The sequence below is a fragment of the Dendrobates tinctorius genome, unplaced genomic scaffold (genome assembly GCF_039654945.1).
Source record: "Dendrobates tinctorius isolate UK_male_01 unplaced genomic scaffold, ASM3965494v1 ptg000162l, whole genome shotgun sequence".
NCBI classification, from domain to species: Eukaryota; Metazoa; Chordata; class Amphibia; order Anura; family Dendrobatidae; genus Dendrobates; species Dendrobates tinctorius.
In genome coordinates this window covers 71,851,114-71,878,500 of record NW_027361829.1, presented here as the reverse complement: position 1 = coordinate 71,878,500, position 27,387 = coordinate 71,851,114, and the positions used below count along the sequence as shown (strand labels likewise).

Below are 27,387 nucleotides of genomic sequence, written 5' to 3'. Positions count from 1 at the left end.
ATAAGGGAGCAGAACCAAGCTTACTCCAGAGATATGGGAGCAGAACAGAGCTTGCTACAGAAATATAGGAGCAAAACGGAGCTTACTACAGAGATATGGGAGCAGAATCGAGCTTACTACAGAAGTATAGGAGCAGAACGGAACTTACTACAGAGATATGGGAGCAGAGCGGAGCTTACTACAGAAGTATAGGAGAACAGAGCTTACTACAGAGATATGGGAGCAGAACTGAGCCCTAAGAAAAAAATAATGGAATGTGAGTGTGCCCCTATCAAAACTAATAATGTCCCCATTTATAGCAAATAATGTCCTCTGAGTGCTCACAAAGCTCTGAATATACACAATGATGGTCCTACATACCACAAAACACAATATGATTGTCCCCAAAGCCCTTTATTAAACATTGAGGACCCCACATTTCCCTATATATAGTAAAATGGCTACATAGCCCCATATAAAATAAGATGCTCTCATTGCCCCTATATATAGTATGATGGTCCCCACTGCCCCTATATACAGCATGAAGGTCCCCCTACCTCCTACATATAGTATGAAGGTCCCCACTGCTCCCTGTATATAGTATGAAATTCTCCACTGCCCCCTATGTATATACAGTTGAAACCAGAAGTTTACATCCACTATATACTGTATAAAAATACAAATCTGCATGTTTTTCTCAATATCTGACATGAAATTAGAATAAACCTTTCCCGTTTTAGGTCATATGTGTCTTTTTATATAATGTATGGAAACTTCTGGTTTCAACTGTATAGTATGATGGCCCCACTGCCCTGTATATAGTATAAAGGTCCCCACTGCACCAAATAAATAGTTTGGTGGCCCCAGTTGCCCCCATGTATATAGTAGAATAGTCCCAGTCCCCCATATATAAAGTATGATGGTCCCACAGCCCCATATATATAGTAAGATATCCCAAGCTCACCCCATATATATATGATGACCCCAGTTCACTCATATATACAGTATATAGTAGAATGGCTCCAGTTCCCTCATGTATATACTAAGGTGGCCCCAGTTCTCCCATATATATAGTATGATGACCCCAGTTCCCTCATATGTATATATAGGATGATAGCCCCAGTTCCCCCATGTATATAGTATGATAGCCCCAGACCCCGCCCGTATATAGTATGATGCCCCCAGTTTTCCCATATATATAGTTGGATGTCCCCAGTTCCCCCATATATATAGTAAGATGGCCCCATTTTCCCCCTGTATATAGTATGATGGCCCCAGCTACCCGATATATAGAGTAGGATGGCCCCAGTTCCCCCGTATATATATAGTAGGATGGCCCCATTTCCCTCATATATAGTAGGATGACCCCATTTCCCTTATATATAAAGGATGATAGCCCCAGTTCCCTCATATATGAAGTAGGATGGTCCCACAGCCCCATATACACTGTGTGCAGAATTATTAGGCAAATGAGTATTTTGATCACATCATCCTTTTTATACATGCTGTTCTACTGCAATCTGTATAGGCTTGAAAGCCAACTGACAATTATATAAATCAGGTGATTTGCATCTCTGTAATGAGGAGGGGTGTGGTCTAATGACATCAACACCCTATATAAGGTGTGCTTAATTATTAGGCAACTTCTTTACTTTGGCAAAATGGGTCTGAAGAAAGATTTGACGGACTCTGAAAAGTCAAAAATTGTGAGATGTCTTGCAGAGGGATGCAGCAGTCTTGAAATTGCCAAACTTTTGAAGCGTGATCACTGAACAATCAAGTGTTTCATGGCAAATAGCCAACAGGGTCGCAAGAAGTGTGTTGATAAAAAAAGGCGAAAAATAACTGCCCATGAATTGAGGAAAATCAAGCGTGAAGCTGCCAAGATGCCATTTGCCACCAGTTTTGCCATATTTCAGAGCTGCAACGTTACTGGAGTATCAAAAAGCACAAGGTGTGCTATACTCAGGGACATGGCCAAGGTAAGGAAGGCTGAAAAATGACCACCTTTGAACAAGAAACATAAGATAAAATGTCAAGAAATATCTTAAGACTGATTTTTCTAAGGATTTATGGACTGATGAAATGAGAGTGACTCTTGATGGGCCAGATGGATGGGCCCGAGGCTGAATCAGTAAAGCCAGAGCGCTCCAGTCCGACTCAGATGCCAGCAAGGTGGAGGTGGGGTACTGGTGTAGGGTCGGACAGGTTCGCAGGATGCAGTGACGAGACACTAGACGAATGGTGGTTTTCGAAATCACGTTTATAAAACTCTAGCCGATGGGCTAGGCTGAATAAAACAAGGATAAAGAAACAACACAAACAGTCCACGCAGGGACTCAACAAAATTAACCAAATATAGTTTCACTTAGCCTTTCAGGGACTGCGGGATTCAGTGGCGTGGCCGCGTTGAGGTCGCTGAGGCGGCTGTCCTCAGGAAAGTGACGTCGGTGGGGGCAACAGGCCCTGACGAAAATAATACCGTTGAGGCGCAACAAGCCCTGAAGAAAACGAGGACGTTGGGGCGCAACAGGCCCTGAAGGAAATGGGGACGTTGGGGCGCTACAGGCCCTGAAGGTAACGCTGCCGCTGGGGCGCAACAGGCCCTGAAGGATACGCTGCCGCTGGGGCGCAACAGGCCCTGAAGAAAACGCTGCCGCTGGGGCGCAACAGGCCCTGAAGGTAACGCTGCCGCTGGGGCGCAACAGGCCCTGAAGGATACGCTGTCGCTGGGGCGCAACAGGCCCTGAAGAAAATGCTGCCGCTGGGGTGCAACAGGCCCTGAATAAAACGCTGCCGCTGGGGCGCAACAGGCCCTGAAGAAAGCAGTGCCGTTGGGGCTCAACGGGCCCTGAAGTAAATGATGGAGGTGGCGCGCGGTGATGACGCAGTTCCCCAGAAAGGCCTGTAGCCGTCCTTTACCAAGGAGTCTCTTCCTAAGCCAGGGTAGCGAGCCTTTTATCCTGCCTGTGACAATGTGACGTATCTTGAGGCCGATGATGGCCGGGTCGGCGTGATGGGGGAAGACAGGGGGGGAAGGGCCCAGGTCTCTGAGGCCTGGTTACCAGTACTCACGGCCACAACCGGAGGTATAGTTCCTCTCCCTTTAAGGCGGGGGTTAGCGGGGATAATTCTCTCAGTACGGGAGCGGGGAGAAGTCTCTGGGCACAGTCTCTCACGTCTCTCTTGTCGGTCAATCGGTTGCTTTCTCCTCGCAGGCTCCTCTCGGTGCCCCTGCAAGTCACCCTGCGTCTTGCCTTCACTCCCTCTCTTCCCCAACTGCCACTTCAGCGCGTCCCCTGCTCCTTTTACCCTAGCCCCTCCCCCTGTTGCCCTGACAACCTCAGTCGCATGTCTCCCTTTGTAATCCCCCTGTTGTGCTTCCTTCAATAACTCTGATGGCGGTCCCCTTGGTTCCTGCCCAAACACTATATGGGGGTCCTCCTCCCCACACTGGTATGGGCTGGTATCATCAAAGATGAACTTGTGGGACCTTTTTGGGTTGAGGATGGAGTGAAGCTCAACTCCCAGACCTACTGGCAGTTTCTGGAAGACACCTTCTTCAAGCAGTGGTACAGGAAGAAGTCAGTATCGTTCAAGAAAAACATGATTTTCATGCAGGACAATGCTCCATCACATGCATCCAAATACTCCACAGCGTGGCTGGCCAGTAAAGGTCTAAAAGAAGAAAAAATAATAACATGGCCCCCTTGTTCACCTGATCTGAACTGCATAGAGAACCTGTGGTCCCTCATAAAATGTGAGATCTACAAGGAGAGAAAACAGTACACCTCTCGGAACATTGTCTGGGAGGCTGTGGTGGCTGCAGCACGCAATGTTGATCATAAACAGATCAAACAACTGACAGAATCTATGGATGGAAGGCTTTTGAGTGTCATCGTAAAGAAAGGTGGCTATATTGGTCACTTATTTTTTTTTTTTCGTTTTTGAATGTCAGAAATGTTTATTTCTAAATTTTGTGTTGTTATATTGGTTTACCTGGTGAAAATAAACAAGTGAGATGGGTATATATTTTGTTTTTATAAAGTTGCCTAATAATTCTGCACAATAAGGCTATGTGCCCACGTAGCGTTTTAAAACGCACAGTGAAAACCGGACTCCTTCCCAGAAATTGCGCGTTTTTTCCGCGCGATTTCACCGCGATTTTACCGCGATTCTGTTCGCGATTTTGCCGCGATTTTCTCAAGCACTTTCCAAGCGATTTGAAGCATCGCTTGGAAAGTGATTGACAGGTTGGTCACACTCGTCAAACATAGTGTTTGACAAGTGTGAGCAGCTTTTTACTATTGAGGCCGCATATGCGGCATCAATAGTAAAAGATAGAATGTTAAAAATGATAAAAAAATAAAAAATTGGGGTATATTTACCTTCCGAAGTCCCACGCTGCCATCCCGGGCCTCAGCGTTCCCAGTAATGCCTTGCGAGACCTGTGATGACGTTGGTCTCGCGTTACTATAGCGATCTCGCGAGACCGCTAGAGTCACGCGAGACTACTTCACCACAGGACGTTGCCGCAAGGCATTACTGGGAACGCTGTGGCCGGGATGGCAGCGCGGGACGTCGGAAGGTAAATATACCCCGATTTTTTATTTTTTATTCTTTTTTTTTACAGGGGTATGGTACCCAGGGCCTGGAGGAAAGTCTCCTCTCCTCCACACCGTGGGTACCAACCGCACATGAGACGCTTAACTTCCCGCATGGTGGGCATAGCCACATGCGGGAAGTAAGCGATTCTCATGCATTCCTATGGGTGCGGAATCGCGGCAATTCTTTGCGATTCCGCACAAAAGAATGATCATGCTGTGATTTTTTCCGCAATGCGATTCTGCCGCGGAAAAAAGCGCAGCATTAGCACAGCATGTGGAGAATGCCATAGGAATGCATGGGGGGCGTTCTGTACACGATTTTTTAACGTTTTCGCCCCGGAAATCGTGGCAAAAACGCTTAAAAATCGCATAGTGGGCACACAGCCTAATAGTTACCTGATAAAACAGATATCCTCCTAAGATAGCTAAATCTAAAAAAAAGCCCACTCCAACTTCCAAAAATATTAAGCTTTGATATTTATGAGTCTTTTGGGTTGATTGAGGACATAGTTGTTGTTCAATAATAAAAAGAATCCTCTCAAATACTGCCTAATAATTCTGCACGCAGTGTATATAGTATGATGACCTCAGTTCCCTCATATATATATAGTATGATGGCCCCAGCCCCCATATATACAGTATGATGGTCCCAGTTCCACCGCATATACATAGTAGGATGGTCCCAGTTCCACCGCATACTGTATACATAGTAGGATGGCCCCAGCCCCCATATATACAGTATGATGGCCGCAGTTTTCCCCCATATATACAGTATAATGGCCTCACAGCCCGTTCATATTTTCATTTTGATGGCCACAGTTTCCCCCAAATATACAGTATGATGGCCCCACAGTCCGTTCATATATACAGTATGATGGCCCCCACAGCCTGTTCATATATACAGTATGATGGCCGCAGTTTCCCCCTCATATATACAGTATGATGACCCCACAACCCGTTCATACTTACTGTATGATGGCCGCAGTTTCCCCCCCATATATACAGTATGATGGCCCCACAGCCCATTCATATATACAGTATGATGGCCACAGTTTCACCCCCCATAAACACAGTATGATGGCCGCAGTTTCACCCCCCATATATACAGTATGATGGCCGCTGTTTCCCCCCCATATATACAGTATGATGGCCGCAGTTTCACCCCCCCATATACACAGTATGATGGCCGCAGTTTCACCCCCCATATATACAGTATGATAGACACAGTTTCCCCCCATATATACAGTATGATGGCCGCCGTTTCACCCCCCCATAAATACAGTATGATGGCCAAAGTTTTCCCCCATATATACAGTATGATGGCCGCAGTTTCCCCCCCATATATACAGTATGATGGCCACAGTTTCCCCCCCATATATACAGTATGATGGCCGCAGTTTCACCCCCCATAAATAGAGTATGATGGCCGCAGTTTCACCCCCCCCATATATACAGTATGATGGCCGCAGTTTCCTCCCATATATACAGTATGATGGCCGCAGTTTCACCCCCCATATATACAGTATGATGGCCGCAGTTTCACCCCCCATATATACAGTATGATAGCCACAGTTCCCCCCATATACACAGTATGATGGCCGCAGTTTCCCCCCATATATACAGTATGATAGCCACAGTTTCCCCCTCATATATACAGTATGATGGCCGCAGTTTCCCTCCCATATATACAGTATGATGGCCGCAGTTTCCCCCCATATATACAGTGTGATGGCTGCAGTTTCACCCCCCCATATATACAGTATGATCGCTGCAGTTCCCCCCCATTTAGACAGTATGATGGCCGCAGTTTCCCCCCATATATACAGTATGATGGCCGCAGTTTCACCCCCCCATATATACAGTATGATGGCCGCAGTTTCCCCCCATATATACAGTATGATGGCCACAGTTTCCCCCCCATATATACAGTATAATAGCCATATACAGTATGATAGCCACAGTTTCCCCCCATATATACAGTATGATGGCCACAGTTTCCCCCCCATATATACAGTATGATAGCCACAGTTTCCCTCCCATATATACAGTATGATGGCCACAGTTTCCCCCCCATATATACAGTATGATAGCCACAGTTTCCCTCCCATATATACAGTATGATGGCCGCAGTTTCCCCCCATATATACAGTGTGATGGCTGCAGTTTCACCCCCCCATATATACAGTATGATCGCTGCAGTTCCCCCCCCATTTAGACAGTATGATGGCCGCAGTTTCCCCCCATATATACAGTATGATGGCCGCAGTTTCACCCCCCCATATATACAGTATGATGGCCGCAGTTTCACCCCACATATATACAGTATGATAGCCACAGTTTCCCCCCATATATACAGTATGATAGCCACAGTTTCCCCCCCATATATACAGTATGATGGCCGCAGTTCCCCCCATATATACAGTGTGATGGCTGCAGTTTCACCCCCCCATATATACAGTATGATGGCCGCAGTTTCACCCCCCATATATACAGTATGATGGCCAAAGTTTTCCCCCATATATACAGTATGATGGCCGCAGTTTCCCCCCATATATACAGTATGATGGCCACAGTTTCCCCCCCCATATATACAGTATGATGGCCGCAGTTTCACCCCCCCATAAATACAGTATGATGGCCGCAGTTTCACCCCCCCATATATACAGTATGATGGCCGCAGTTTCCTCCCATATATACAGTATGATGGCCGCAGTTTCACCCCCCATATATACAGTATGATGGCCGCAGTTTCACCCCCCATATATACAGTATGATAGCCACAGTTCCCCCCATATACACAGTATGATGGCCGCAGTTTCCCCCTATATATACAGTATGATAGCCACAGTTTCCCCCTCATATATACAGTATGATGGCCGCAGTTTCCCTCCCATATATACAGTATGATGGCCGCAGTTTCCCCCCATATATACAGTGTGATGGCTGCAGTTTCACCCCCCCATATATACAGTATGATCGCTGCAGTTCCCCCCCATTTAGACAGTATGATGGCCGCAGTTTCCCCCCATATATACAGTATGATGGCCGCAGTTTCACCCCCCCATATATACAGTATGATGGCCGCAGTTTCCCCCCATATATACAGTATGATGGCCACAGTTTCCCCCCCATATATTCAGTATGATAGCCACAGTTTCCCCCCCATATATACAGTATGATGGCCACAGTTTCCCCCCCATATATACAGTATGATAGCCACAGTTTCCCCCCCATATATACAGTATGATGGCCACAGTTTCCCCCCCATATATACAGTATGATAGCCACAGTTTCCCTCCCTTATATACAGTATGATGGCCGCAGTTTCCCCCCATATATACAGTGTGATGGCTGCAGTTTCACCCCCCCATATATACAGTATGATCGCTGCAGTTCCCCCCCATTTAGACAGTATGATGGCCGCAGTTTCCCCCCATATATACAGTATGATGGCCGCAGTTTCACCCCCCCATATATACAGTATGATGGCCACAGTTTCCCCCCCATATATACAGTATGATGGCCGCAGTTTCCCCCCATATATACAGTATGATAGCCACAGTTTCCCCCCATATATACAGTATGATGGCCGCAGTTTCCCCCCCATATATACAGTATGATGGCCGCAGTTTCACCCCCCCATATATACAGTATGATGGCCACAGTTTCCCCCCCATATATACAGTATGATGGCCGCAGTTTCCCCCCATATATACAGTATGATAGCCACAGTTTCCCCCCATATATACAGTATGATGGCCGCAGTTTCCCCCCCATATATACAGTATGATAGCCACAGTTTCCCCCCATATATACAGTGTGATGGCTGCAGTTTCACCCCCCCATATATACAGTATGATGGCCGTAGTTTCACCCCCCATATATACAGTATGATAGCCACAGTTTCCCCCCATATATACAGTATGATGGCCGCAGTTTCACCCCACATATATACAGTATGATGGCCGCAGTTTCCCCCCATATATACAGTGTGATGGCTGCAGTTTCCCCCCATATATACAGTATGATGGCCGCAGTTTCACCCCCCATATATACAGTATGATAGCCACAGTTTCACCCCCCCATATATACAGTATGATGGCCGCAGTTTCACCCCACATATATACAGTATGATAGCCACAGTTTCCCCCCATATATACAGTGTGATGGCTGCAGTTTCACCCCCCCATATACACAGTATGATGGCCGCAGTTTCCCCCCATATATACAGTATGATAGCCACAGTTTCCCCCCCATATATACAGTATGATGGCCGCAGTTTCCCCCCATATATACAGTATGATAGCCACAGTTTCCCCCCATATATACAGTATGATGGCCGCAGTTTCCCCCCATATATACAGTGTGATGGCTGCAGTTTCACCCCCCCATATATACAGTAGGATGGCCGCAGTTTCACCCCCCATATATACAGTATGATGGCCCCACAGCCCTGTTCATATAAAAGATAATAAAGTTTATACTCACCTCATCCTGTTTCCCGAAACTGACCGCAGCCTCCGTCTTCTCTTCAGGCCCGAAGAGCGGCACGAGACATCTTCTCTTCAGGCCCGAAGAGCGGCACGAGACAATGACGTCATCGCGCCGCCTGCGTGCACAGCACAGTCTGTCTGTCTCATAAGCTGCAGACAGCGGCTGAGACAGACTGTGATGTGCGTGCCTGCGCAGCCGTGTCTGCTGCCGGCTGCACCACAGCACAACAGACACAGCCGCACGCAGTCTACTGTGCAGGGCCATCAGGCGGCCGGCCCTGCACAGCTGCTGGGGAAGCGGACCGGGGGGCGTTTGCCTCCCTGCCACCCGGCCAGCCCTCCCCTGCATGGGTTGTTATGAGAAGTTATCTGTTGCTGGCACATATGGGTGCAACCTAATACAGCTTTGAGATATACTGCTATAATAACCTGTACACCTGCACACAGTCCACAAAAGAGAAGATGATAAATCCGACAGTCATGACAATAGAATTCAAAAGTTGTAGAAGGTGAACGCATGATAATATGCCACAATAAGGTCCAGCGTATGTTTATTTATAGGCTGCACTCGATGCACTTGTGTTTTCTTTCAACCTCAAAACTATGAAACATGAAAGCATGAAAGTGCGCTATATTTTTCCTTTTAAGCAAGTACTGGTCACAGTGTGGTTCATGAATTAGAAGTAGAATATATTAGATATTCTCCTTGGTCAGCAATATTTTTAAAATATTTAAAACGATTGTCTGTTTAAGATTTTGAGCTTTTGTAGAAAATAAAAAGATATGAACTTAGACAAGAAAATAATAAGCCTAACGAAAGGGAACATATACATATTTAATTATTTTAAAAGGGAATTTTTATCTTTGTCACAACTGGTTTATCATGAAAGTATTTTTTCCACATTGTAGATGCACTGAAATTAAATCACCACAAATGTTTAATTCAGACACAGAAATGTTAAAAGCTTTGTTTTCTGGGTAAAACCATTATGATGAATGTAGGTCTCTTAGATAGGCGTGGGCGAACCCGAACTGTAAAGTTCGAGACCCATACCGAACACATAGTGTTCGGTCACAAGGTCCTGAACATGGGTTTCCATGGGAAACCCGTGTTACAGTTCGGGTCCAGTTTGGGTCCAGGGCTGGCTGTAAAAAAGAGCAGAAAATTAATAATAAACAATACACTGTGTGCAGAATTATTAGGCAAATGAGTATTTTGATCACATCATCCTTTTTATACATGTTGTCCTACTCCCAGCTGTATAGGCTTGAAAGTCAACTGCCAATTATGTAAATCAGGTGATTTGCATCTCTGTAATGAGGAGGGGTGTGGTCTAATGACATCAACACCCTATATAAGGTGTGCTTAATTATTAGGCAACTTCCTTTCTTTTGGCAAAATGGGCCAGAAGAAGAATTTGACGGACTCTGAAAAGTCAAAAATTGTGCGATGTCTTACAGAGGGATGCAGCAGTCTTGAAATTGACAAACTTTTGAAGCTTGATCACCGAACAATCAAGCGTTTCATGGCAAATATCCAACAGGGTCGCAAGAAGCGTGTTGATAAAAAAAGGCACAAATAAATGCCCATGAATTGAAGAAAATCAAGTGTGAAGCTGCCAAGATGCCATTTGCCATCAGTTTTGCCATATTTCAGAGCTGCAACGTTACTGGAGTATCAAAAAGCACAAGGTGTGCTATACTCAGGGACATGGCCAAGGTAAGGAAGGCTGAAAAATGACCACCTTTCAACAAGAAACATAAGATAAAATGTCAAGAAATATCTTAAGACTGATTTTTCTAAGGTTTTATGGACTGATGAAATGAGAGCGACTCTTGATGGGCCAGATGGATGGGCCCGAGGCTGGATCAGTAAAGGGCAGAGAGCTCCACTCCGACTCAGACGCCAGCAAGGTGGAGGTGGGGTACTGGTATGGGCTGGTATCATCAAAGATGAACTTGTGGGACCTTTTCGGGTTGAGGTTGGAGTGAAGCTCAACTCCCAGACCTACTGGCAGTTTCTGGAAGACACCTTCTTCAAGCAGTGGTACAGGAAGAAGTCTGTATCGTTCAAGAAAAACGTGATTTTCATGCAGGACAATGCTCCATCACATGCATCCAATTACTCCACAGCGTGGCTGGCCAGTAAAGGTCTAAAAGAAGAAAAAATCATGACATGGCCCCCTTGTTCACCTGATCTGAACCCCATAGAGAACCTGTGGTCCCTCATAAAATGTGAGACCTACAGGGAGGGAAAACAGTACACCTCTCTGAACAGTGTCAGGGAGGCTGTGGTGGCTGCAGCACGCAATGTTGATCGTAAACAAATCAAGCAACTAACAGAATCTATGGATGGAAGGCTTTTTAGTGTCATTGTACAGAAAGGTGGCTGTATTGGTCACTGATATTTTTTTTGTGTTTTTGAATGTCAGAAATGTTTATTTCTACATTTTGTGTGGCTCTATTAGTTTACCTGGTGAAAATAAAGATGTGAGATGGGTATATATTTGGTTTTTATTAAGTTGCCTAATAATTCTGCACAGTAATAGTTACCTGAAAAAACAGATTTCTTCCTAAGATAGCCAAATCTAAAAAAAAAAACCACTCCAACTTCCAAAAATATTAAGCTTTGATATTTATGAGTCTTTTGGGTTGATTGAGAACATAGTTGATGTTCAATAATAAAAAGAATCTTCTCAAATACAACTTGCCTAATAATTCTGCATGCAGTGTATAATTATACTTACCTGTCCAGTGACACGTTCTCCCATCCCGCTGTCTCCCGGCGGCATCTGCTTCCGGTGCTGCTCATTAACTTCCGCCGGTATTCACTGCACTCAGCAGTCTTCAGCTTTTTCTGGCAGTGTTTGTGCGGTGAACACTGCCGGAAAAAGCTGAAGACTGCCGAGTGCAGTGAATACCGGTGGACAATAATGAGCGACCCCGGAGTTCACCCATCACTACTTTTAGATGGATAAATCACTTCACTATCTAAAATTTTACCATCTCTATCTAAGGAGGTGGCAGGTCCCCTCTGTTGTGCCCTCTCCTTCTCTGTGTGACCCCCATGCACTTTATATAAATATGTTATGTGTTCATTATTATAATATATGTGGTACCTGGACAGAGTACCTATGGGTTAATACCTTAAAGTAAAATGTTCATGTGTTCATAATGGGCTATGTTTGCAATGTTAGTATGTGTATTATCGTGTAATATATGTGATGTACTCTGTGTTATGTCTTGTTATTCCTGTAATGTGGGGAGTTACCCTTTAACTACTGTTGGTAATATGTACATGCTAACTCTATGCTTATGTGCTAGAGTTAGGGAAATAACTAGTTAATTTGGTGGGCTGGGCCAGCAGCAGAGAGGGAGCAGGAAGCTACTGTCTCCAGTCAGAAGCTCGGGTACGCTAGCCCAGAACAGACGTGCTGGATAGACAGGGCACTGCCAGACTCCTGGAGGGGAGAGATCTGTTGCCCCGGACTGAGGACTAAAAAGGACCCCAAGGACTAAAAAGTCCCTAAGGACTAAAGGAGGATGATGGACTGCAACACGGGCCCCAGGACTCTGGTAGGGCCCCACTGAAGAGTCTTAGGCGCCCAGATTCCAGCGCGTGGACTACTGCAGATCTTCGGCTGCTGCAGCTGCTGTGGTGCGACTGTGGAGAGTGCACAGAGAGATCAGGAAATCCAGTGTTGTACTCTTTTTATTATATTTCATCCCTGCTCATTAAAAGTTATTTCCCTTTTGGACAGCAGTTGCCTCATTGGATTCTATTTCGCCTGGACTACGATGGCCGGAGAGAGAACAAGGTAAACTGTGGGAAAAGCTGTGTCGGTCTCATCTATTTATGTGCAAGGGTGCTCGCTGACCGCTTGCTCAGTGGACTCTGTCTGTGACCTGTGTCTTTAAATATCTCGGCCATAACTACCCCCCTCCCAGTTGCCCTTGTTACATCTACCCAAGACATCTTTACACAGTCTTTAGGAAAAGGTGTCCATCTTGGACCTCCCTTAAACTGAAACGTTGGTAATCAAAATAAGTTCTGTAAATGTCAGAGGCTTTACTATTCACATTGTCAACTACATATTCATTCATGCTATTAGAGTATATGTAGAAACTGATTGATTTGGGTAGAGGACTGTTTTTTTATTATTGAGAAACCAATGTAACTAATAACCTATAAAGCCATTGGGGCCGATTTCCAGACTGCTGTAGAGCATACTTGCGCTACGGCAGTCTTGATGAAATATAAGAGACGCCAGTTTAATTAAGAGGTTCACACCATTTAATGAATTTGGCGCCTCTTCTGAGTGGCATGACTCTAAATAAAAATGCTGCCTCATTTCATGGATCAGATGGGGGCGGGCACGACCATGTCCCATCCTGCCCCAGCTCCACTGATTTTGGCGGTGCTGATTCAAAGATACCAAAAGTTACAGTCTTTTTGTGTAACTCTGCTTTCTGCAAAAAAATTGCAACTTTTGAAAGCGTTTACACAAAGTTTTTAACCCTTTTATCCCTAGAAAACAAGGATCTCAAACTCAAATACACAAAGGGCCAAAATGAAAAGCTTACAATGCCAACCAACCTTAAAATTTATTAAAAAATTTTCAACAATTGAGAAAGTTTTCCCTTATCAATTATAGCAATAAACTTTTTCAGATGGAAACAAACTTAAGGGGTTGTCCTAGGAATGAAGTACATTTTAATGAATAAATCTTAGAATAAAATATTGGAATAATATGCTATGTATTGGCAGTAAAAAGCAAATGACCCAATGCCCTAATTTAAATTTGTAATAACAAAAGATAAAAAAAACCTTGAATAATGCAGATAACATAAAGTAAGATGCAAACAGAAGTGCTCCCAAGCACAGTATGATACCCCCACAGTTAATTTCTTCACAGTATCCTACACACGAACGGTATGATTACCCTACTGTACTCCCTCATGTAAAACCCCCCGACAAAGAATGGTGACACTGTAGGGGTCGGTGGCGAGAATGGGATTTGCGTGGTGGTGCTGCTGATGTTAGTGCAGATAGGTGGCGAGGGTGTGCTGTACTCACAGGAATGGGGGGGTGACCCACTTCTTGGCGTTGACAGGCACAAGACAGAGTAGTATTCAACAGGTTCCGCTTTTATTTGCCGCCCTTGTGACGACCAGCATAATGCAGGACAGGAGTATTATACTGTTCTCTCTTGTACACAGGGCCGAGTACCTTCACTTATTGATTGTCACCGTCGTGGTGTTCTTCGTGGCTCTTCCCACCGTGGCAGCCCTAGGCCAATCCACCACAGCGTTTCACCTGACAAAGTCCACCAAACACTAGGCAATCACAGGCCGTCTCTGTCTATGACCAACTTCCTTTAGGGTCACCCCCCGTGACCGTCTCCACTGTCCAAACTCTCTGAGTGCTCTCCCCAGTACAACAGACCCTCCTTCCTTGTGAGCTCCCCAGGCTGACTGAAGCTTCTAGAAGCTTACCTCAGTATTTGTACTGTCAGCCTGGATAGCCCCGCCCACTGTCACCTGGCAGTCACCTTTGCCCAATCAGAGTCACCGTGTCCTGTGGCAGTTACATAACCACTGTCGTCGGTACTCTCCACTGACCTCTAATGGACAGACTGCCACATGACACCCTCTTTTCTTATCTCTCTGTCTCTTACTACAGACAGAGCTGTCCACCAGCTCAACCTCCCCACATTCCCCCTACATTTGAGTATTGTCATCCTCGACAATTACGTCCGGGGGTGAAAGTGGTGTCAAAACCTGGCACTGACATGGTCGGCATCTGGGTCACACAGACCCCCAGTCACACAGACTCCTGGTCACACAGACCCTCGGTCACACAGACTCCTATGTCACACAGACTCTTGGTCACACAGACCCTTGCATCACACAGACTCTTGGTCACACAGACCCTTCGTCACACAGACCCCCTGTGTCACACAGACTCTTGATCACACAGACCCTCGGTCACACAGACCCCTGTGTCACACAGACTCTTGGTCACACAGACCCTTGGTCACACAGACCCCTTTGCTTAGGTACCCGGTCCATCTGTCTTCTCCTTGTCCCGTCGTCCTTTCAACTAACAAAGTCAGGGTTGGCGTACTTCCCATACCAGGACCTGCTGAATACACATTTTTTCCTTTAAATAACAATGATATTTTAACATTTCAAATACACTACTCACGTTTCCACATTTGTTGCAATATATGTTTTTTCAAAACACACATTTTTTTTACTTTTACCTCGTTCTTGTTGCCAAACAATACACTTCAAACAAATAGACAATCATAAAAACACAAAAAACATTAATCGATTGAGGACAGGGGTGCTCCCCCTTCCTTTGAGTAAAACACTTTCATAAGGCATCCCTGCTACACCAGAGGATATGCTTCCCATGGGGACGCGGAACAGTCCCCTATTAGTGCAATAGTGCACTGCAGTCCCGGCAGTCCAAAACAGTAGGTACTCCGGGCCACCTCCTGGCGGCCGATGTCTTGCCATAACAGTGGGAGGACTCCACAGCCGTGGAGTCTTCTGGGATGCCAAGATTACCTCTGGGTCTTGAGTGTCCCTGGTGCCTGAGACCCAGGCATCCTCGTCCTTTTATGGAGGCTTATACCCCTCAGGGTAGGTGGTGACGGCTACCGCGTAATAGCCGCGGGGGCAATACTATTTGTAGTAAGAGAGTAAATCTCCTGGTTGAGGAACCTGGCCGTGTCTGATGGAGGCCACATTTAAATATACTTTGTAGCCGGTGTTGTCTCTAATGAAGCCATAGCCCTTGCCAGTGTCCATATAAGCCAGCCGCCCATATGATCGGGGGACAGACATACCAGCCTCTCCTTTCTCATGCAGAAGCCCCCAGATCTCCCACTCTCTGGCCTTTTTTTTTAAATGACCTCCGCCATCCAGGCAGAGGGTACGGTATAGGCCGCAGAGTCCAGTGGGTGGGTCAGGGTCAAGGGCGGGGCAGAAGCGGCCGCAAGCTCCGATGTGGTATAGGCCGCAGCCGGCTTTGGCAGCGATGTCGGCGCGGCCACAGGGGATGCCGCAGCTGGTACCAAGACTTCCACGGGCTCCGGCAAAGCAAACTCGGGCAGGATCACTGATGAAACAGCGGCCGCACTTTCCGGTGAGTCGGACACTGCAGCCAAGGCCCCGATTTCAGTAGTGGCTGGGAGCGTGGCCGATACAGCGGCCGTCAACTTGGCAGGGGACACGCCATCATCCAGAACAGTGGGCATCACAGTGCAAGGCGTCAGGCGGGGAGGCTGAGGGCCGGTGTCGGGACCCCGTGGTCTGTCCGATACATGGAGCGAGGAAATGAGGTTGGGCTGGAGTACTGCTGGCAGGACCGGGGACACGCTCACCTTCACAGCCGCCGCCGGTCCCTGCAGGCTTTCCCACTGCTCCATTTTCAGCCATTTAACTTCACCCCGCCATCCGACAGGGCCAGCCTCCAGGCCCGACAGCTCCGCAGGGAAACTTCCTGGGCAGGTCTCCAAGTCTTGGCGCCACCGCCATTCCTGGCGTCCGATACCCTGACAGCTACAACGCCTCATGCCGCCCAAGGTCCAGTAGCTGAATGGCGCCAGACAGCCACAGCAGGTCTCTCCACCCGGGCCACTCCCGTTCTTGGGGGGTGCAGCAGTGGGCCTCTCCACCCATTTTCCAGGGTCCAACATGAGGATACAGCTCTCTTCAGATGAACACCTCTCCCCCCAGGGGCGGATGCAATAAAGCCCTGGGTCATCCAGCATAATCAGCAGTGTCTGTGCCTTTTTCTTTGGGCACCAAATCACCACAGCCATTTTTAGCAGCCAGCAATCCACAGTCCAGTTTTCAAATTGTAATCCACAGGGAACAAAAGCAAAGCAATTCCTCGCCCCACACAGCTTGGGGCCTTTACTACTTGGTGGCAGGCCTGCCGCTGAAGATGTTGTATTGGAGGCAATGGATCCTGCTGACTACACCAAATGTAGGGGTCGGTGGCGATAATGGGATTTGGGTGGTGGTGCTGCTGGTGTTAGTGCAGATAGGCGACGAAGGTGTGATGTACTCACAGGAATGGGGGGTGACCCACTTCTTGGCGTCGACAGGCACAAGACAGAGACAAGAGTAGTATTCAACAGGTTGTGCTTTTATTGGCCGCCCTTGTGATGACCAGCACAATGCAGGACAGGAGTATTATACTGTTCTCTCTTGTACACAGGCCCGAGTACCTTCACTTATTGATTGTCACCGTCGTGGTGTTCTTCATGGCTCTTCCCACCGTGGCAGCCCTAGGCCAATCCACCACAGCGTTTCACCCGACAAAGTCCACCAAACACTAGGCACTCAGAGGACGTCTCTGTCTGTGACCAACGTCCTTTAGGGTCACCCCCTGTGACCGTCTCCACTGTCCAAACTCTCTGAGTGCTCTCCCCAGTACAACAGACCCTCCTTCCTTGTGAGCTCCCCAGGCTGACTGAAGCTTCTAGAAGCTTACCTCAGTATTTGTACTGTCAGCCTGGATAGCCCCGCCCACTGTCACCTGGCAGTCACCTTTGCCCAATCAGAGTCACCGTGTCCTGTGGCAGTTACATAACCACAGTCGTCGGTACTCTCCACTGACCTCTAATGGACAGACTGCCAGATGACACCCTCTTTTCTTATCTCTCTGTCTCTTACTACAGACAGAGCTGTCCACCAGCTCAACCTCCCCACAACACGGTCACCCATAACAGTATGATTCTCCAACTGTAATCCCTACACAGCCCTCCATACAGTATAATGGCCACAATAAGTGTTCCATACAGTATAACAGGGTGCACATACTGTAGTCCTCCACACAGTTTAACAGGTCCCTACATTGCCTTCCATACAGTATAATGGCCCCACACAGTGCTCCATACAGTATAATGGCTCCACAAACTGCTCCATACAGTTTAATGGCACTACACAGTGCTCCATTCAGTTTAACGGCACCACACAGTGCTCCATACAGATTAATAGACCCCACATTAAAAAATACTGCATTTTTTGGATTATAAGACAAACTTTTTCCCTCGGACTCCCGCAGTGCTGGACACCTACAGCGTCACACTGCACATCGGACACCCCCTCATCCCAACCTACGACCTGCAGCATCACCCCACTCCTGCCTCCTCCAGCATCGGCCCTGGGACCACATTTCACTGCAGCCACCACCCCAGTAAGCAATAAGACGCATGGATTATAAGTAGCACCACCATTTTATTAAAAAAAAAAAATTCCCTATTTTTCTCCTCAAAATTTGGGGTGCATCTTATAATCCAGAGCATCTTATAATCCAACAGGGAAAAATGCAAAGTACTACATCTGGGCAATAAAAATGAAAAAAGCATATACAGAATAGGAGGAATAGGGCTAAGCAACAGCACATGTGAAAAAGACTTGGGTATACTAATAGATCACAGACTGAATATGAGTCAGCAGTGTGATGCAGCAGCAAAAAAGGCAAATGCAATTCTAGGATGTATTAACAGAAGCATACAGTCTAGATCAGGTGATGTCATTATTTCCCTCTACTCCTCTTTGGTCAGACCTCATCTGGAATACTGTGTCCAGTTTTGGGCGCCACATTTTAAAAAAGACATCAACAAACTGGAGCAAGTTCAGAAAAGAGCTACCAGAATAGTGACAGGTCTGCAAACCCTGTCTTATGAGGAAAGATTGCAGGATTTGGGAATGTTTAGTTTGCAAAAGAGAAGACTGAGAGGAGACTTAACAGCTGTCTACAAATATCTAAAGGGCTATCACATTGTAGAAGGATCATCTTTATTCTCATTTGCACAAGGAAAGACTAGAAGCAATGGGATGAAACTGAATGGGAGGAGACACAGATTAGATATTAAAAAATACTTTTTGACAGAGTGATCAATGAGTGGAACAGGCTGCCACGAGAAGTGGTGAGTTCTCCTTCAATGGAAGTCTTCAAACAGAGGCTGGACAGACATCTGACTGGGATGACTTAGCGAATCCTGCTTTGAGCAGGGGGTTGGACCAGATGGCCCAGGAGGTCCCTTCCAACTCTACGATTCTATGAAAAAAAAAGGTATATACTCACCTCTGCTCGTTCCTCACTGTTCCGGTCTCTTCATGGTGTCTTCAGATCCTCTGCACATCGCGATACAGTAGGCATATTGTAATATCATCATTGCGCCCGCTGCGCTGAGATGTCAGACGCAGCGGGAGAATGATAGGAGAGGGAGTATCAGTCAATGCTCCTTCCTCTATCATTGCATTCAACTGTATCAGCATGAAGGATGCCAATTATAGTTCAAAGTGTGGTGTCGCAGGCCCAATATACTTGGGGTACCTGACTAGCAAAATATAATCATCCTGCAGGCCAGATTTAGACCACTGGCAAGAGTTTGACATATATGCTGTAAAATGATTTGGCCCCTGCTACAGGGATACTAGGGCTGCGTCCACAGAGTGCTAGTCAGGAAAGTAATTTGTGGGTGTAGTGGTCAATAAGTCAGGTTAGAATTGAAGTAGGGGGTCAACGACAAACTATAATACAAGTGACCTGGTCAGGTTATACAGCTGAGTAGTAAGGGAACAACAACTGGGTCAGAACAAAAATGTCAATTCAAATATAAGGGCCCCAGTAGTAGCTTACATAAAGCATAGCTGGAAATGGCAGGGTGGCACAAGAAGATTGAAGCAAGAGTGCCTACCAGCATTGACATCATAGAAAACTCCCCTACAGTCAGCGCCAGCCAAAGGGTCAAGTAATTAACTGAATGCAGAAGTTGGTACATGTGAGGGTGAGTGCATTACAGGACCACATATTTAAAAGTCAAAGTGCTAACCACTGAGCCATGGTGCTGCATGTTTGTGACATGTGCCATGTATATAAAGTTGTATAGTATATTTTTCTATTGTTTATTAGATTTAGATTCTTTGCCTTGTGATATAAGGTTACTGCTATTTTGTAACCCATTTTAGACTCCTTTCAGTTGTTGACTCTTCAATATGATTCTCCATTTATGGCCTAATTCATAGTTTCCCACTTTAGTGTTTTTTTAAGAAGTCATGCAACTGATAGAATGAAAATGTTTTCACTTGTGTATCATATCATGTTTTTTAGCTTCTTCTCCTTATCTATTTTCTCTCCTTTATTGGTCACTAGCAGCTACCTCCTGTACCGTTTTTCGCATGTAAAAGATACATAGAAAAAAAAATATATAAAATGACATACTTATTAGTAAAATGTAAAGAATGAAATCAGAGTAAGGGTGAAAGTAATAACACTATAAAAATTATAATATATATATTTTTATCAAGTAAACATATTATAAGAGTCATGTAGCTAACTGTTAATAAACTGATTTCACAAGAACACTGAAGCATGGTCACGCTCTATTGAGTTTAATGGACTTCAACTTTGTTTTGACTAAATGTTGGCAGTGTGAGCATACATCATCATTTATACTTTATCCTCCTAATTATTGAGATTAGATGTTTTAGCCTCATACGTTACATGTGAAAATAAGTGCATAAAATGAAAGGGGTGGTCGAAAAACAAAACTGAATTTCATACTAAATGTATATCTATTTAATTTGTAAAATTAACCTCTTTTCTACTCCATACTTCAGCTAAAAATTATCTACCAATTATCTGACCATACTGAATCTATTTCAGGTATGGGAAATGAAAATCCCCCAATCCCAACATTATCTACACCTTTAACTATTTCAAATAGATTTGATATTTTGGATAATAATTTGGAGGACAATAGATTTAATGTGGGAATATCAGAAATTTCCAGTGGGATGGAGGAAAATACTAAGGTGGCAAGAAATAATAAACGACAACCAATGGTCCGGAAAAAACAATCTACTAAGCCTTTTTTTCAATTGGTTACAAAACGAAATGAAAAATAAGATAATACAGAAAGATTTTGAAAAACAGAATATTTTCAATCTGAGTAGGCATGTTTTGAATTCTGATGAAATAACTCTTTTGAACAAAGGCTTGAAATATGCCCCCTCTGCGAAATTTGATAAATTTGAGGCTTTTATAGGGATAAAATTATTTATGAGAAAATTGTCATTGAAAAGACATTTTATGAAAAAGGACACTACCATGTCCCCTAACCAGCCTCCATTAGATCCAAACGTACATACGTCATTGTGTAAGAAATCACATTTTCACCCAATAAACGAATATTCTGAATCCATGGAAGCATTTCAGAAAAATGTTATTGGTGATATTAAGAAACTTAGTGATAAGAGATGTGCAAAATTTAAACAAAACCTTTCATTTAAGGAAAGGAAAGTGATTAGATCTTTACAAAATAACAAACAATTAGTTATTCGTCCCGCAGATAAAGGGGGTGGGATTGTGGTCTTGAATCAAGACGATTATGATAAGGAAGCTTTATGATTATTAAGTGATACATGCACCTATAGAGTCTTAGAAACAGATCCCACTAATGTGTACAGTATGGAATTGAAAACATTAACTACTATTGGACTTAATAAAGGGTTTTTGAATATTAGGGAATTCCAATTTATTAATAATCCATTTCCAAGATTGGCAATCTTTTATTATCTACCAAAGATTCATAAAAATTTAATTAATCCACCGGGACGTCCAATAATATCAGGCATTCAATGCCTTACAGCCAATCTTTCCCGTTATATAGATATTCATCTTCAAAAAATTGTACCCTCGTTACCTTCTCATCTAAAAGATACAACTCATGCTTTAACCCTTCTTCAAGAAATCCAGTGGCAGGATCACTATATCCTGGGGACCCTGGATATTACCTCATTATACACGGTTATTGAACATAAAAAAGGATGTGAGTCTGCTTCATATTTTTTGGATACATTTTCTGATATTCCAAGTGATCAAATTGAGTTTTTGACTGATTGTATGTCATTTATTTTGACACATAATTATTTTAAATTCAAAACGCGTTATTACAGTCAGCGATGGGGCACCACCATGGGGACCAGGTTCGCCCCGAGTTATGCCAATTTGTATGTAGGTAGATGGGAAGAGGCTACCATCTACCCGGGGGGAAATATCCACCAGAGCCTGGTCCTATGGCGGCGCTTCATCGATGATGTTATTTTTATTTGGGCAGGAGGTTCTACTTCCTTAATCCAATTTTTGGATGATATTAATAAAAATGATTTCTTTTTAAAATTTACGGCTACTACTAGTACCCAGAGTATTCATTTTTTGGATCTAAAAATCTTTATTGACAAATCTGAAATACACACTTGTACCTTTAATAAACCCACGGATACTAATAGCTTCATTCCAATTGATAGTTGCCATTTACCCAGCTGGCTTTTAAATGTACCGAAAAGCCAGTATATGCGGGTTTATCGAAATTGTTCTAATCCTTTGGATTTTGGCAATGAGGCTGATTTTCTAACAAAAAATTTTTTAGAAAAGGGTTATAATAAAGATTTATTAGAAGGGTCAAAAAAATCTGTTACCCAGTTGCCCCGTCAAGATCTCCTAAAAAAACATTCTAATAAGAAAAATATGGATATTTCTAATTTTATTCCAATAATTACACAATATAATTCTAATTCATACCTGTTGAAAAGAATAGTTAATAAACATTGGGATATATTGAAAGATGATAAAATACTGGGAGGCTTTTTACCAGAAACCCCACGCTTTATTTATAAAAAAAGCACGTAATTTGGGAAATATTATTGCCCCGACGGTGCACAATTTACCAATCCAACAGCCTGGTACATTGTTTAATATGAAAAGTTTTTTCCTTGTCGTAAATGTAAGATGTGTACACATACTTGCACCGTCAGAAAACAGGCAATAATTAAAGATGGCCAAACATATATGATAAAAGATTTTATCAACTGTTCTTCTGAAGGGGTTATTTATTTAATTAAATGCCCCTGTGATAAACTATACGTAGGTCGCACGAAACGGCCATTAAAAACTCGTATAAGTGAACATATTAGAAATATAAAAAATAAGTTTACTGGCCATCCACTTTCTAAACATTTTTTAGATTACCATAGAGGTCAGACAAAATGTATGGAAATTACAGGATTTTTAATAGTACCACCACCTTGGAGAAATGGCAATTATATAGCCCTTATGTCTCGTATGGAGACAAAATGGATTTTTATATTGGACACTCTCATCCCAAAAGGTCTTAATAGCGATTTGGAACTATTTGGCTTTCTTTAATTAGAATGACCTTGAAGGGCTGCATAAAAGGACCCTATAATCAGAAAGGACTATCCCTGATGAAGGAAAGCGCTCTTTCCGAAACGCGTTGGATGCTTTTTGGTCCTTTCTGCAACCTGTATTCTGTCTAGCCAGCAGGCAAACTCTGGTCGTGTGATTATCCGTGGCAAGCCAAGTTCGACTCCTATTTTGTCTAATAGCAGACCTGCAGCTGCTAATTTGGACCATCGGAACTTTCTCTGCAACTGATCGGCGCAAGTGTCTCCTATTTTTTGGTTGTTGTGGAGGCGCGCGCCGCACCGGTCTCTAGCGCCAGTGTTTCATTTGGATCGCATTTGAACGCGTGACATCAGCATCACACTAGGTTCTGTTCTTCTCAATCCAGAGAGCTGAGACGCTGAAACTAATGGAGACAAACACTACACAGCTTGAACGCTGCTGAACATATGTTATCGGTGTTATTTCAGGTCCCGCTTCCCTTATTTCACAGAACGGAGCTGCCGTACCTAATGGAACTGCAAGTACAGATCTCATGTGCCACAGCTGCTCATTAATAGCTCGCTATTTCTACTGGAGATACTGAAGGTATTTTTTATATAGGAAATTGTTTTATTTGGATTTTTACTAGTTGAATCTCCAATAGTATGTTTGGAGATTATTTTTAATTCCAAGTATTTTGGTATTTTATGGAACTATTTACTTCCTTGGTATATTGTGTGTATTGCTACCTAATAGTTTTTCATCTCAACTAATTCCTTATTAAGGTGAGGTGTTTTGTGTGCGCAAATGTTATTTTTACATATTTCTTAAAAATTATCTACCCTCTCTCTCTTTATAGCTTCTCTTCTCTGTCTTTCAGCTTTTATTATTTTTTTTACTTCCATTCCAATAATGTTTTGTTTGAGAATCCCTAGTACATGCTGGGATACCCAAAGAGGACGTCATCAGGGGACAGAGGTGCCATCACTGCCGCAGCTGCTTTCCTCACCCTGAAATGGTGTCATCAATGGCATCTGTATCCTTGGCTAGTCTTGTCCTTGATCTACTGAGCATGTGCTGCTTTCCCCACTCTGAAATGAAGCGTTATCAATGGCATCTGTATCCTTGGCTAGTCTTGTCCTTGATCTACTGAGCATGTGCTGCTTTCCCCTCCCTGAAATGAAGCGTTATCAATGGCATCTGTATCCTTGGCTAGTCTTGTCCTTGATCTGCTGAGCATGTGCTGCTTTCCCCTCCCTGAAATTTAGAGTCATTAATGGCATCTGTTTCAGGGGCTGGACTAGTCCTTGCTCTACTGAGCACGTGCTGCTTTCCCCGTCCTGGAATGATGCGTAATCAATGGCATCTGTTTCAGGGGCTGGACTAGTCCTTGCTCTACTGAGCATGTGCTGCTTTCCAAACCCTGAAATGAAGCGCCATCAATGGCATCTGTTCCAGGGGCTGGACTAGTCCTTGCTCTACTGAGCATGTGCTGCTTTCCCCACACTGAAATGAAGTGTCATCAATGGCATCTGTTTCAGGGGCTGGACTAGTCCTTGCTTTCCTGAGCATGTTGTCAATTCAGAAATATACTCAGTATGCACTCCCTATTCACAGTGCTATATTTCTTTGAATGGTGATTAGAGAAGAACAGCAAAGTGGATTTCTTCATCAAATGTATCAGTGTAATCATTATTACAGCTCCATTACAGCCATGTCTTCATTTTATATTACAAAATTATGCTGGGAAACAGGTTCTCTTTAAATCAAATTTGATGCATATTAAAACAGTGTAAAAATTGGATAGTTTTAGCAAATCCATCCTATTGTTTACTAAAACTGAGGAAGGCTACATCTGTATGTTTTCAGACAATCACAAACTATACAGCTATAGAATTATAGATTAGACAGCTATCAGATTATTCTGACTTTAAGTAACATTAAACTCCGGGGATTGTGAATGCCGTTTGAGTACTCCATTACTTCTCACTCCCAACGGATAGGAAATCCTTCAATTACCTACTTTGAATTATTCTATAATGCCTTTGCATATTAAAAACCTGCATTCTTTTGATGGGATCCAAAAGAAATAGTTGCAAATAATCATACATATTTCTATTCACAGCTCAGCGCATTAGCATAAAATGTAATTGAAGCATGATATTCAAAAGTGTGATGTTATTTCTCAGTCTTACTGCTACATAATTTATGGTGGAACGGTATGACACATATAGTATGCAGAGATGCATGTAGTTAAACATGGCCACTGAGCCCTCAGCAGTGGAACAAATGAAGACAGAGCAAACTTCTAAAGATATACTTGACTATATTGACTATCTGTACCACCTACATTGTTTTTTTCTCCTGACCCAACATCCAGGAAGATTTTGATTTATGGACAGATATGAATAGGTTCATAAGGGAGCTAAAAGTCATTTGTTGCTGATCATTAAATAATACATTCCAAGACAGGAAACCAGCAATGGACACTGGACGCCAGTATATTTTCATGTGGTGCCCCTGAGTGTCCAGTCGCCACAGAGGTACTGCACCTCTTCCAGAGGTGTGGTACCCCACTCTCAGGTAAGGAGGGAGCACTTCCCAGGATGCTAACGCTCACACCCAACAAACCAGTTCAGTCAGGGCATCTGGGTGTACCCTTAGGGAGGATGGCATCATCCCAAGCTGGCTAGGAAAAGGTGTTGGGGAGTGAGTGGAGGAAGTAGTAAAAGGGGAGGAGCTTAGGAGGCAGAAGTTGTCATGGAAACGGGAGCCAACTGAAGTTGGGGACAGAAAGTGAGGAGACTGAGAAGGAGAAGGAGTGCACTAGGAGAAGCTGGAGAGAGAATTGTGAGGGGAGCCTTAAGGAAGCTCCCGGGAGGACAGAATGGGTCCTTGGGGCACGGGAAGTGCGGAAGCCACCCATGGGGCACGTATCCAGAATTGGAGGGACCAGGTCGCAGTGGGGGAGCCAGCCCCTAAGACTAGTGGAGGACTACAAGACTCAGCTAGCAAGCTGGGGGCTTAGGTAGCTGTACGTACCTCAGCCATAACCACATTCATTCCCGAAAAGGCAGCTATATTATAGGAGCAAGGGGACTCAGAGGACATCATCCAACAAGGTCCGCGGCTGCTGGCTCGGGACACTGTTTGGGAAGGTGCTGGGCAGGAGGGTAAAATCAGCACAGTGAGACGGCCAGGAGAGAAATACACAGAAGGTAGTCCTGGAAAGGTGTATCCCAATCTACCTGGGAGTTTGCTGGACCCCTCACCTGGAGGACATGGCACTAAGCGGGCATCTGTGCACAAGTAAACTGTGAGTAAAGCATTGAAAACTGCACCCTGCTGTGTCATCTAAGTCATTTTAGTCTCGCCTGCCCTGCACCACACTCACCACAACAGCCAAAATCATTACTTTTAACATTCTAACTGCCCTAGGACACAGCTCTACCCATAGAGAGCTTAACCATCTTTGCTGCCATAACACCATCCCAGAGGATCTGCATTGCAGCGTCGGCTACCCTTGCCGAATACCACGGATGGTGTCACAAACTATTTCACCTACAAACTACCCAATGAATTTTTGGAGACCTTGAGTCTTCTTTGGTGGCTTTGCTATTTAGTTTAGTGTAGGGACCCGTAAGCGTGGGGACCTTTGGCGCAGGTTACAGGCGCACGTATTTTGGCCAAAATGTCAGCTAATACCTCACTAATTTTGTATTTTTTGCACTATATTTTTTGGGGTGCAGCCAAGCCCAGACATGTCTGGTCTCTCATGAGGGGTGTTCCCATAGCTATGCACTGAGAGTGTGCTGGCCAGCCCGCCTAATCAAAAAGTAGGGGCGTGATTAATAGGCTGTGAACCAGACACTATGAGGTACCTTTATGTGAACAACGCCCTAGCAGGCATTTATTGTGCAATTGTATACTGGGCAGTCACCCCCTCCAGGAATGGGTAGGTGGAGAGTGGCTGTTAATCTAGTATTTTGCACCTGTGTTGCTGACATCCTGCTTTATGGGCTGGCTGCACCCTGTAGTGCATTTGTTTCAAGATCTGGGCCGGTAAGTGTTGCTACCTTTTTGTCTGCTGTTT

General features: G+C 44.5%; 1 long non-coding RNA gene across 1 annotated transcript in view; it reads right to left on the bottom strand.

The window, feature by feature from the left end:
• LOC141052600 (uncharacterized) overlaps positions 1-9,200 on the bottom strand; it is a 173,178-nt gene extending 163,978 nt beyond the window's left edge. The window contains exon 1 of the long non-coding RNA XR_012220858.1: positions 9,075-9,200. This is a non-coding gene — a long non-coding RNA (uncharacterized lncRNA). The remainder of the gene's footprint in view (positions 1-9,074) is intronic.
• Between the last annotated feature and the right edge of the window lie 18,187 nt (positions 9,201-27,387).